At 32.9% G+C, this 12,138-nt stretch overlaps 1 non-coding gene across 1 annotated transcript; it reads right to left on the reverse strand.

The window, feature by feature from the left end:
* Positions 1 to 2,073: 2,073 nt before the first annotated feature.
* LOC131828382 (U6 spliceosomal RNA) lies at positions 2,074 to 2,177 on the reverse strand. The gene has a single exon (XR_009352398.1). It is a non-coding gene; the product is annotated as a U6 spliceosomal RNA (small nuclear RNA).
* Between the last annotated feature and the right edge of the window lie 9,961 nt (positions 2,178 to 12,138).

Below are 12,138 nucleotides of genomic sequence, written 5' to 3' on the forward strand. Positions count from 1 at the left end.
CTCTTGTATTGGAAGAACAAATATTGTGAAAATGTCTATGCTACCTAAAGCAATCTACACATTTAATGCAATCCCTATCAAAATCCCATCCATCTTTTTTTCAAAGAAATGGGACAAATCATCCTAAAATATATATGGAACCACAAAAATACCTCGAATTGCTAGAGGAATATTGAAAAAGAAAGCCAAAGTTGTTGGCATCACAATTCCAGACTTCAAGCTCTATTACAAAGTTGTCATCATCGAGATAGTAGGGAACTGTCCCCAAAACAGACATAGATCAATGGAACAGAATAGAGAGCCCAGAAATACACCCTCAACTCTATGGTCAACTAATCTTCAACAAAGCAGGAAGGAATGTCCTATGGAAAAGAGACAGCCTCTTCAACAAATGGTGTTGGGAAAATTGAAGAGCCACATGCAGAAAAATGAAGTTGGACCATTTCCTTACACCATACATGAAAATAGACTGGAAATGGATGAAGAAGCATAATGTGAGAAAGGAATCCATCAAAATCCTTGAGGAGAGAACAGGTAGCAACCTCTTTGACCTCAGCAGCAGCAACTTCTTCCTAGGAACATCGCCAAAGGCAAGGGAAGCAAGGGCAAGAATGAACTATTGGGATTTCATCAGATCAAAAAGCTTTTGTTTGCACAGCAAAGGAAACAGTTAACAAAGCCAAAAGATGACTGTCAGAAGTTATCTGGGAGAAGATATTTGCAAATGACATACCAGATAAAGGGCCACTATCTATCCAAAATCTATAAAGAGTTTATCAAACTCAACACCCTAAGAACAAATAATCCAATGAAGAAATGCACAGAGGACATGAACAGACATTTCTGCAAAGAATACATCCAAATGGCCAACAGACACATGAAAAAATGCTCCACATCACTCGGCATCAGGGAAATGCAAATCAAAACCAGAATGAGATACCACCTCACACCTTTCAGAATGGCTAAAATGAACAAGTCAGTCAATGACAGATGCTGGCAAGGATGTGGAGAAAGGGCAACCCTCCTACACTGTACGTGGGAATGCAAGCTGGTGCAACCACTCTGGAAAACAGCGTGGAGGTGCCTCAAAAAGCTGAAAATAGAACTAGCCTATGACCCAGTGATTGTAGTACTGGGTATATACCCTAAAGATACAAACGTGGCATTCTGAAGGGGCACATGCACCCAAATGTTTATAGCAGCAATGTCCACAATAGTTAAACTATGGAAAGAACCTAAATGTCCTTCAACAGATGAATCAATAAATAAGATGTGGTATATATGTACAATGGGATACTATGCAGCCATCAAAGGAAATGAAATCCTGCTATTTGTGATGACGTGGATGGAACTAGAGGGTATTATGCTTGGCGAAATAAATCAATCTGAGAAAGACAACTATCATATGATCTCCCTGATATGATGAAGTGGAGATGCAACATAGGCGGTTTCAGGCGTACGAAAAGAAAAATAAAAAAAGATGGGATTGGGAGGGAGACAAACCATAAAAGACTGAATCTCACAAAACAGACTGAGGGTTGCTGGGGGGAGGTGTGTTGGGAGAGGATGGTGGGGGTATGGACATTGGGGAGGGCAGGTGCTATGGTGAGTGATGGTGAGTGCTGTGAAATGGGTAAACCTGGAGATTCACAGACCTGTGCCCCTAGGGATAAAAACACATTATATGTTTATAAAAAATTTTTAAAAAATAATTTTAAAAATCCATTAAAGAAAAAGCACATATTGCAAGCCCAGAGCTAATCTCATATTCAATCAAAAAAAATTGAAAATTTTCCCCTTAAAGATCAGAACAAAGACAAGTGTGTCCACTTTCACTACTCTCATTTGACATAGTACTGGATGTCCTACCAGAGAAACAAGGAACACAAAGAAATAAAAGACTCCAAAAAAAAAAGGAAGAAGTAAAATTTTCTTTTTTTTAATAACATGAACTTACATGTAAAAGAATCCTAAAAAATTCACAAAAAATTTTGAATAAACAAATTTAGTAAAGCTGCCAAATACAAGATCAATATATAAAAGACAAGAATTTTGTTTTGTTTCGCTTTTTTTTCCAATATGGAATGCTTCCCAGTTTTTCATGTCATCCTTGTTCAGTGATCAAGCTAATCTCTGCATCATTCCAATTTTAGTATATGTGCTGCCAAAGTAAGCACAAGACGAGCATTTTAACACTCTAATGATGAACTATCTGAAAAAATAAAGAGAACAATCTAATTCACAATAGCATCAAAACTAATGAAATACTTAGGATAAGATTTAACTAAGAAGATGAAAGATATGTACCCCATAAACTATGACATTGATAAAGAAATTGAAGGAGACATAAATGGAAAGATAGCTCATATTTATGAATGGTAAGAATTAACATTGTTAAAATGTCCATACTACCAAAAACCATCTGTAAATTCAATTCCTATCAAAAATCCAATGTTAGGGGTGCCTGGGTGGCTCAGTGGGTTAAGCCACTGCCTTCGGCTCAGGTCATGATCCCAGGGTCCTGGGATCGAGCCCTGCATCAGGCTCTCTGCTCATCAGGAAGCTGCTACCTCTTCTCTCTCTGCCTGCCTCTCTGCCTGCTTGTCATCTCTCTCTGTCAAATAAATAAATAAAAAATCTTTTAATAAATCCAATATTATTTTTTTACAGAAGTAAGTAAAGAATCCTAGAATTTATATGAGACCATAAAAGACAAATAATTAAAGCAGTTCTGAGAAAGAATGAAGAAGTGAAATTACACTTCTTGATTTGAAACAATACTACAAAGCCCTCATGCTCAAAACAATAAAGTATACTGGTATAAAAACAGACCAATAAACAAGTAGAACAGATTTGAGAGTCCAGAAATAAATCCTTTCATACAGTCACCTAATATTTGACAGGGGCCAACATATATAATGGGTAAAGATAGTCTGTTCAATAAATGATATTTAAAACTGAATAGTCACATAAACCAGCATGAAACTGGAAGCTTATATCACTCATAAATCTTAACTTGAAATAGATCAAAGACTTAAATGTGATGCATGAAACTAAATTTCCTAAAGGAAAACATAGGAAAAATTCTCCTTGACATTGGTCTTGCCAATAGTTTTTGGATACCAGGCCAAAAACACAAGCAAAAGAAGCAAAAATAAATAAATGGTATTACATTAACTAAAGTTTCTGCATTGCCAAAAAAAAAAAAAAAAGAGAGAGAGAGGGAGAATGAAAACACAATCCACAGAATGGAAGAAAATACTTACAAATCTTATATCTGAAAAGAGGTTAAGATTCAAGAGATACAAATAGAAAAAAATATATCATTAAAAAATAGCAAAAGGATCTCAATAGACTTTTTTTTTCAAAAAAGTTATATAAATGACCAACAGGAGCATTAAAAAGTGCTCAATGTAAAAACTCAGGGCAAATTCATTATGTTGTTGTTTACCTCTGAAAAACACAATATTACTACCTATTAGAATATATACTACCAAAAAATTAAAACTAACAAATTTTGGTAAATATTGGGGAAAATGGGGAACTTATGCACTGTGATAGGGATATAAATTTGTATGGAAAACAGTATGGAGACTATTCATATTATTAAAAGTAAAATTACCATATGATTTAGTAATCCCACTTCTAGGTATATATCTAAAGGAAACGAAGTCACTATTCGAAGACATATCTGCACTCTTATGTTCATTATAAAATTATTAACTCTAAGCAAGAGATGGAAATAACTTCAGTATCCATTAATGGATGAATGAATAAAATAAGTATGGTAAATATATACTATGGAATACTACTTAACCATGAAAAATTAAGAAATACTGCTTTTTACAACAGCATGGATGGATCTTGAAGGTATTATACTAAGTGAAATATTTCAAAGATTTTATATATATTTTTTAATTTATGTATTATGATATCCCTTACATACAGAATCTGAAGAAAAAGCAAACTAATGGAAACTTAGAGTTGAGTTGACAAGAGGTGAACCTGGGGTGGAATAAGGTGGTCAAAGGGCACAAACTTGCAACTATAATATGAAAAAGTTCTGGGGATCTAATGTACAGCATGATGATCATAGTTAATAATATATACATACTTTTTTATTGTGCTTCCCTTTATTAAACTTTACATATATCACATTCTTACAAGTTGAAAGTTTATAGCAATCTTGTATAAAAGAGGTCTGCTGCCACCATTTTTCTAAACATTTGTTCATTTTGTGTCTCTCTGTCACATGTTGGTAATTCTTGCAATATTTCAAGTTTTTTCATTATTATTGTATTTGTTATGGTGATCTGTGATCAGTAATTATGACCCACTGAAAACTCAGAACTAGTTTACTTAAGGTATATACATTGTTTTTCTTTAAAGACATAATGCTTTTGAACAGTACAGTATAGTGTTTATTTTTTATATGCACTGGGAAACATAATTTTTTATTTGCACTGGGAAACCAAAAAAAATAATAATGATTTGACTTAGTTGATTGAGATAATCACTTTATTGAGGCAGTCTGGAACAAAACCCACAAGACCTCTGAAGTTTATCTCTACTGTACTATATACATAAAAGTTGCTAAGAGAGTAGATCTTAAAATTCCTTACAATACATGCATAAAAAACAGAGGCAACTATATGAGATAGTAGATGTATTAACATTTTTATGTAGATTATATTGCAATACAGATGTATACCAATTTATCAAATGGTACAGAATTTACACAACGTTAAAAGTTTGCAGTGTTATAAGAAATCATTTCTTAAATTTACAAATTATAATATGTCAATTATTTTTCAATAAAGCTCGAAAAAACTTTTTGTAGAATTAATCTATTTTTCAAAAAAGGAATTAAGGAAGTAGAAACTGCAACTAACTCTGAAATAATAGAATATAAAATCCATTGTAGTTATATACACTGTGACAAACACTATTAGTTAGTTTACAATGAAGGAATACTTATGAAGCATGAAGGATGGTCTATAAATAAGGCTGAAAGAGCTCAGTTTTAAGGTTTAAATTTAAAATCTTCTTTTGAAATACTAAACTGACCACCCAGTTTTCCAAACATAAATGTCTTAACTGCATGAATTTATTTCATACAACTCTATAATCTAGTTTCATAAGAAAGCAGCATGAAAATTTTGAATAAGACAGACTTGCTTAAGTTTCTTTATGTTCAACAGTAAAGGATACTTCCCTAAAAATAAATAGAAGAAAAATCTGCATATTTATCATGATAATTATTATTCATAATGAGATTCATATTGAATTAGGGAATATATATCCTCAGAGGGGGTAAAGTAAAATGAAATTTATTTTGGTAAATGTGTCTATGAATAGTCAATACAATGCCTCAATATAAATGAATATTATCATTTTGAACAATTTAATTACTATTATTAGAATTATTATAAGTATAAAAATAGCTATCATTTTAGCATGGAATATGAGACTCTCATGCTCCATGCTTCATTACATCCACACAACAACTCTGCATAATAAGTATTATCATCACCATTTCATGGGTGAAAAAACTGAGGCTAACACATTTAGATAACTGGTTTATGATTACATGGCTGGTAAAGATGCATCACACTAATTTAGGCTTTATGATTTCAGAATTGTACTCTTTCCACTGCACATTCTAATTACTCTGTAAATACTTGGCTTGTTTTCATTTAGTTCTTTAATTTTATTCATGTGGCGATGGCTTAAAGCTCCATTTAAAGGAAGCTTAAAAAATTCATTTAGCCAAAAGCTCCCAAGAAATAAAAATGTCATGGATCTAATGTAGACATGGATATCATTAGTTAATGAGTAACTATATATTTTCCACTCTAGTGAGATAACAATCAGAGTCTTTTTCTAAGTTTTAGTCTCTGAGTGTTCAAAAGGACTTTGTTAAAATAGAAATATTTAGACAAAGGTGATCAAAAGTCTGGATCAGGTCACCTTAAGATAAATATTAGGAAACTGAGGAAACAAATGGAGATTTGAACACTGAGCTATGATATAATGAATGGTTTAAAGTATTTAGTAGAGAATAGAAAAGCCCTTTGAAGCCTGGTCTTAGCCTAGCATTGCAGCTTCTGGCATATCTGTCTATCTATCATTTACCTATCTATCTATCTAGATATAAATTTGAAAACTTTTTTAACTTAAAGATTTTGAGAAATAGAACATAATTAGCACCATAGAAGATCTGTTTATGATAACAACCTAGCCCCTCCTCCCAGTTTGTTAATATTCTCTCTTATTTAATGTAACATTGTGCAAATATACCACTACTGATCTGCCGTTATGAATGAAATAACTATAATCATCTGTTTGCATATCCTGATGAAAATATTCCTTTAGTTCCATGCTGTATTTCTAGGAATGGACCAATTTTTTTTTTTAATTTTTAAGTTTTCTAAATATTGTCCAACTTTCCTCATATGTTTTTATTATGTGCACTGTCATTCCTTCACATTCTTGCAAGACATTTTCACTGTTGCCCAATATGGTTAGTGTGTAATAGTATGCCATTCTAGGTTTTAATTTATTTTTAATTTAATTTAATTTAATTCCAGATTCATAATAAAGATAAACAGTTTTTATATATGAGTGGCCATTTGGATTACCCTTTCTGTACAGTACATGCTCAAATCTTTTGATATCTTAACATTGTATTATACTGACTTCTTTAATAGTAGATTTTCTGAATGAACTTTTAGCTGTGTAGGTCTTCTCTATTTTATTTTGAACTTGTTTTCATTTCAAAATCTTTATATTTATTTTCATAATCTGCTTTTATTTTGCTTTGTCTATTATCTATCTATCTATCTATCATCTATCTATTTATTTATTTGCAAGCAAGAGAAAGCGAGCGAGTGAGAGCGCAGGGATGGATAGAAAAAGAAGGGAAAAGAATCTTAAGCAGGCTCCAGGCTCAGCACAGAGCCCAACTCTGGGCTCTATTTCACAACCCTGACATCATGACCTGAGCCAAAATGAAAGAAATAAAATAAAATTAAGGTGTTAAAAAAAAAGGACAAAGAATTGGAGGTTTAATTAAGTGAGCCACCCAGGCACCCCTGTGGTATCTTAAATTGGCTGTCATATCTTTAAATTCTAGAGTATCCATTTGGTTCATTTATAAAACCTTTCTCAATATCATTTTTAGTTTCAATTTTTTGTTCAATTTGCTTCCCCTCTCATTTATTTGAGCAGAGTAATCAAGCCATTTTACAATCTTTATTGATCATTTTAACATCATACTTAATCCCATTTTGTCTATCAAATCTTGTTAATGGTTTTTCTTTGTGTGCTTTGTTCCATTTTGCTATGTTCAAGACATTATATTTGAAACTCTTATTGAGTAGGGATAATTAAGAGCTATCATAATGGTATGGTCCTCCTTGGCAGGATTTTCTCTTATATCTGAGACTCTACAAGACAATCATACTCCAAATTCAGTGATTGACTTTCTCAGTTTACACAGAAGGCAAGGTAGGCTATAGTCTTATTTCTGCTTCTCCTTGTGCTTTGGGGATCTCAACTTAAATTTGGGTTGTACCAAAGTCCTCAAATTTGATTGCTGCTGGATTTTGAATTTTGTTTCTCTAGTATCAAGAGTCTATTAAAAACACAGCTCAGTGTGTTTTAGCAGTTTCAAATGCTCTCATAGCTAAAATGGCTTCAGGGCATATATCTCTGGGCTCTCATTGTATTTCCTATTTTGGCCCAGTAATCCCTCCCTTATTTTTATAATCATTCTGATATTTTTAACTTTAAAAGCTATTTTGTCTGGATTTTTAGTTGTCTTAAGAAAGAGTTTTTAGATCACCATTACTAGAAGCAACAACAAATATACATGAAAATATCTGCAGTAGTTTATCACATCTTTATGGCTTTGAACTTCCATAAGCCGAGGCATCCTTCTCTAATCACTTAGGCAAACTCCAATTTACCCTTTAAAACAACACAAGAATTGCTTCATTTAAGAACATGTTCAGGGATGACTCTTCCCCACTGTTCTTACCAACATTCCCACACACTCTTTGCTACCCACACTTGTTTATGAACTTTCATTAAGTATATCAGCGTCATTAGGTATATAGAATTTTGCTCTATTGTATTTTTGTCCTTTAGAGCTTTAATTAAATATTAATTCCATAGAAAGTCTGTCCCTTTTCTTTCAAACCTGGGTTAGTTATTTCTTCTCATTCTTTGTCAGAAGTTACTTTATTAGAGAAACTTACAGCTGTATTGTGACTTTGGAGCCTTTACAGTTTTTTGACTGGAAAAATCACCCATCCCTGAGATTTTTACGCAGCTTCCTAGCTGATATTATTCAGAAATCTGATCAAAACAGACTTTTTCAGGGAGGCCCTTTCGGACCACTCAGTTACAAAACCTCTTCTCAATCACTGCTCTTTTTAAAATGTGCTTATTTAGTTCAAATATGCATCACTATTAAAGAAAAACCAGTACGATTTTTTTCTTTTTAAAGTTGGCTTACCTATTATCTATCTCTCCCATTAAAATGATTCCTCTGGGCTGGGGTTTTGTTGTGCACATCTTAGGCCAGGCACTCAATAAATTGTCTCTGAATGATTGAATTGTTTGACTCCCTTGCTAGATTCTCAACTTCATGAGGCCAAGGATTGTTCTATTCAGTCCTTCTTTACCCTCAATGTCTGTTATATTGCAGTCACTTACGTGACTAATGGGAAAAATCACAGAAAGAAAGAGTTAAAACTACAGAAAAACCCCGTAGGTTCAATAACACAAAGCTTTCTAAAATTATTTAGCCCAGGAATTGAATACTGGCTGCACTTTTGATTTTTTTTAAATGGTATTGAATTTAATTTAAATGGAAATACTTGAATGGTAGAATAATAAAAAAAAATTATAAAAGCAACTTGCTCCTTAAAGTAAGAATTATATAGGGCATCTCTTCTAGAAGCAAAATTTTCAAATGTCAAACATCTGAAAGCATAGAGGAGAAGTAAGATTGTGAATTGTACTTCAATGCTCTTTTCTTTATATTCAGCAAACAGCTTCATTCACACCTTTCCAATTTTTTCAACTCTTTTGACAAAGCCTTCAGAGGAGTTACTGCTGATGACAACCATCACAGCCTAACAGGAGAAATTTTATAAAGAAAAATAATAGCATGTTTTTCCCAAATTGTTAAGGATATGGTGAAGCTCTGTCGGATTCAAAGGAGGAATGTGCAATTCCATGCTATATATATTAATAACTTATTTTAATAGTGGCTTTGCAATTTTTCAGATATATCCATTTACTGAAACCACTATCAATTAAACAGAAACAAACAAATTAACAGGGGTTCGAGACAGGAATTATCTAATCTAAAAATAGCACATGTTCACAGAATACACAACACATATCCCAAGTACTACTATAGGTTTCAAGTAATAGTCAAAACAATAGTAAACATGATTCAGACCCTACCAGTCAAATCATAAATGGGACCTTAACTGTAAATCCTTATCTTTAGATCAAAGCGGGTAACTGGGTGCTGAGGATACATTATAGAATTAATATGTCGTAGAACTCCTCTGAAATGAGTCATTTATTCCATCACTTTTCCTTCACAGCTGCTGACCCATGTTTTGGTTCCTGGAAATAGCTGCTACCCTGTTGTACTTCTTAAAAGCACATATATTGATAACTTTACTCATTCCTCCATTCCTCTGTGACTGTCACTGTGTTAAAATGTGGAGTCAGCTGACTCACTTGTGGTGGTAATAAAGTAGATGAGTTTGCAAAGTATTTTGTTATTTCTAAAAATGCAAAAACCAAATTACATTGAAATCATAAGGGGTGTTTCAGGGAGAGCTGTAGGATGTGGTTTGTTGTGTAATCCACAGAGATTAGCTCCAACACATATTTAAACTCTCCTCTAGGAGCAACCTTAGTGGTAAAGCAAGAAGATAAACAGATGTATACACACTCTGGCACAAAAATTATCACTTATGTTTGGCTTCCTAGTCTCCTCGTGTTCCTTATTTATCTTAACTTCTCTCTGAAATCAGGAAACACAAAATCTCAATCAGTTGACATTTTTCTACTGAATTACCCAATAGTCTGATCATACCCCTAAGACTTTTTTAAATTAGTTCACTCATAATCCCAAATCTGCTTTGCTTCCTCATCTGAGTACACTGTAATTTGATTTCAAAATGAGGACAGTTGTCAGTAATGCCACATTCATTAATCTATTTTACAATTCCATGTACTTAGAACTATGAAAATATGTTAATAACATCCATTCCAATAAGCCACCCTAAATTTATTATCATGAAACAAGACCTCAAGAAAGAGAATTCAAAATCATCCATGTATTTGCAACTTATTGCAATAAAGCCTTTATCAACAGACTTCCCTGTGCACATGGTGGTCAAATTGCTGGTAAAAACCAGCCAGATCTATTACAAGCTTTCTCATGGCTTCTAGGTAACCCAAGTGAGCCTTTATTGATACTGGGAAGAGATAAAGCAGGGAAGGGATAAACAGTGATGTAAGAATTGGCTAGACAAAAGTAATGACTCTCATTACAAAGTGAGTATTTTAAAGCAAAAGAGCCTGTTGGGAATATTGTTTTATAAAATAGTGGCTTTTTTTTTAACTTTTTAAAATTCAATTAGTTAGCATATAGTGTAACCATTAGTTTCAAATGTAGATTTCAGTTATTCATCCATAGCATATAATAGCTAATGCTCAGTACTTACTGTTATAGCTTCTTGAAAGCAGAGTTTTAACCCACTGAGCCACCCAGGTGCCCTTGAAAGCAGAATTTTAGATCATATTTTCTGATTACTGTAGTACAACACTTTCCTGCTAGCAATCTTCAAAACATACTGTTTGTTAGAGGAATTTCTTTAATAATAAATAAATAGGAATTTATTTAAATTTATAAATACATAAAGTAAATAGGAATTTATTTAAATTTATTTAAATATTGCACACTGTTTCATTGTTCATAAATAAGGTGATGATATTTTAGCCATTAGTTGGTAGCACTGATATATCACTTTCTTTTTACTTCTTAGTGCATTCTCTTTACAAAAAATAGATATATATTTTATAAGAATCTGAATCTGTGGCAAACATTTAAAAAACCCTATACAGTAAAGTTTATCATTTTAAGTAATCAATTATCTTCCTCAATTGTGATAGTATATCCTTCTATCTAGGCCAGATATTGTATGAGGGAATTGAAGAGACATACTTTTCTAAATTTCACTTTTCTCATCTGCAAAATGCTAATCATGATCCTACAATAAAATACACTTATAATTTTTTGATGAAAATTTATTTATTTTAAGATTTTATTTATTTATCAGAGGGTGTGGGCGAGAGAGCAAGCACAGGCAGACAGAATGGCAGGCAGAGGCAGAGGCAGAAGCAGGCTCCTGGCCGAGCAAGGAGCCCGATGCGGGACTCGTTCCCAGGACGCTGGGATCATGACCTGAGCCAAAGGCAGCTGCTTAACCAACTGAGCCACCCAGGTATCCCTTTTGATAAAAATTTAATCTGTATAAACAATAGATTTTCTGTAATGCGTGGTTCATGGAAAACATCTTATTTAATTATAAGCAACAACAGTATTAGAAATTAAGTAAATGTATCTATAATATTTAAAATTTTAACACATAATTCCAGTGCATTGCCTTATATTCTCAAATCCCTTTACCACTTTCACTGACAGAGTCAAATGTACTTTTTCTACTAGTAGCCAGCTCTTTGTCTTTTGTCAGAAAGATGCGCTTGTGAATTATTTATAATAGAGATATTAGCAATAATAATAATAATAATAAATAGCAATGAAAATGTTAAAAAAAGTTTTCTTAACCAATTAGGGTTCTTAGACATCAATTAGAGGAACCACCTCTGGCAAGCAAATTAATCTGCAAGACATTACCAGAATTAACAAGTCAGTCAGATAAAGGGTCCGTAGACTGAAAGGTGAAGCAAAAGGACTAGGTTTGGAAAATAGGTAAGGACAGTGAAAAAAATGATCAAATTTTTGGGCAAAATAAATTCTTAGGTATCCTTTTAATGGAGTCCTTGGCATTATGTAGCAGAAACTCTGGAGATTATCTCAAT

This window comes from Mustela lutreola, chromosome 3 (genome assembly GCF_030435805.1).
Source record: "Mustela lutreola isolate mMusLut2 chromosome 3, mMusLut2.pri, whole genome shotgun sequence".
Taxonomy (NCBI): domain Eukaryota; kingdom Metazoa; phylum Chordata; class Mammalia; order Carnivora; family Mustelidae; genus Mustela; species Mustela lutreola.